The 1793-nt window shown below is 47.2% G+C and overlaps 1 pseudogene; it reads right to left on the bottom strand.

Moving 5' to 3' along the window:
• Window positions 1-14: 14 nt before the first annotated feature.
• On the bottom strand, window positions 15-1783 carry LOC109509709 (ras-related protein Rab-30 pseudogene; annotated as a pseudogene).
• Window positions 1784-1793: the final 10 nt, after the last annotated feature.

Below are 1793 nucleotides of genomic sequence, written 5' to 3'. Positions count from 1 at the left end.
AAAAAAAAAAAAAGTATAATGTCTAAAGTAATAAAAGTATGCAAGACGTACTCACTAGTAACACAGTTTTCTCCTACTGCTGGGCCCAAGTTGTCCGACTAGTGTGCAGAACTGTCATACAGGGCAGAAAATGACTTTCCTAGTAAGACTTCGGTCTACTAGTGCGGCCGAGTCGTTCGACTCGTGTGCCATCCATGTTATCCATTTATAGGTTCATGCACTCGTTACGCTATTTGTCCTCACTCGTAGGAACGCGTTTGCATAATAGTAAAACAACATTTTACGAGGGAGGCAGTAGCTGCAGCTTAAGTTCCAGGTACTCGTAAAACGCTATGTCCTCACTAATAAGTCATTAGTACAAGCATTTTGGTATACTTGTAGAACAAGTTACAGGCAAAACGGTGCACTAGTTGACATTCTGTGTGCGACCGATACCATCTGCAAAGCGCAAGACGATAACTCACGGAATTTTACAGTGTTACTTTTAGTATGAGTCATGGCACTAGTGACTCAATATCCTACTAGCGTGCAGATTTGTCTCACGAACGATGACAAAGAGTGTACTAGTACACAGACCTGAAAGTCCGCGCACTCGTAACATGGACATGTCCTCCTCGTGTGCAGTAATGTCATACAGCAGTGGAAAGCAGTAGTGGAGAAGAAAAAAATATGTTACTAGTTCAACCAGCCATTCTAGTAGTACGCTGAATTGTCTCACCAGTGAGGCCAAGGAGCATACTAGTACCCTTTTAGTCAATACCTTGATATCCATCTTAAAGTCCATGTACTAATATACTCTTAATCCTCACTAGTAAAACATTCCAGTGCACTAGTAGCACATGTCGGGCACTAGTAGCGGCAATATGAAACTCGTAAGACTCAGTTATTGGACTACTGCACATAGTCGTCCGACAAGTACGTTGAATTATCTTGCTAGTGAGAAAAAAGCATACTAGTGCAAGGACACCACGGACATCTCTCGGCAGGTGCGATGACTGTCGTAGGAAAACGCCGTGTTACTAATAAGGCAAAAAAAAAATTGCACATTAGATAACGTCAAGCACTTCACTAGTAGTAGTAGTAGTAGCAGCAGCACACAGATGTCAACGAGCGCACAGTTTTGCCTCACTAGTAACACTGAGTTGTCCTGCTCGTGTGCGGAGATGTCCGACAGTAGCGGCAACAATAGTAGTGTGCCGAGTTGTCTTTCCTGTGAGGGCAAAGGAAATACTAGTACATGGCGGGGAAGGATATGCACTCAACGCTGTAACGGCTCTCCATGTGGGCAAGACAATTGTGCAACGGATTAGGAAAGAAAGCACATTCTGCAACGTAAACGGCAACGGAATGCCACCTGGCCGAGCGTTCTGAACACTGCTGGTGAATACCGACACTTGCGGCGTGATCGGTTGCCACGAGGACGGGAGAGGAAGCGGCGCCTCCGCCTCCGCCGCGCTAGTTGAGGCTGCAGCAGCTCAGGTAGCTGATGGTCTTGCCCTCGCCGGGCGCGGGGGCCGCCTCGTTGTCGTCCAGCTTGTTGTGCTTGGCCTCGCGGATGAGCTGGGAGGCCAGGTCCAGGAAGAGCTTCTCCACGTTGTCCGACTCCTTGGCGGAGGTCTCCAGGTACAGCATGCGCTGCGCCTCAGCAAAGTCCTCGGCACGCTGCCGAGCCACCTCACGCTTCTCCGACAGGTCGATCTTGTTACCTGGCCGACATGAAAATAATCTGTCAATTGATAGTATTTTTTTCCCCACGCACATTATAAGATCAAACTAAGATAATGATATTAAAA

The sequence above is a fragment of the Hippocampus comes genome, unplaced genomic scaffold, assembly GCF_001891065.2.
Source record: "Hippocampus comes isolate QL1 unplaced genomic scaffold, H_comes_QL1_v1.1 C17011681, whole genome shotgun sequence".
Lineage (NCBI taxonomy): Eukaryota > Metazoa > Chordata > Actinopteri > Syngnathiformes > Syngnathidae > Hippocampus > Hippocampus comes.
The sequence above is the reverse complement of the archived record's forward strand: the minus strand, read 5'-3'. Positions and strand labels throughout refer to the sequence as shown.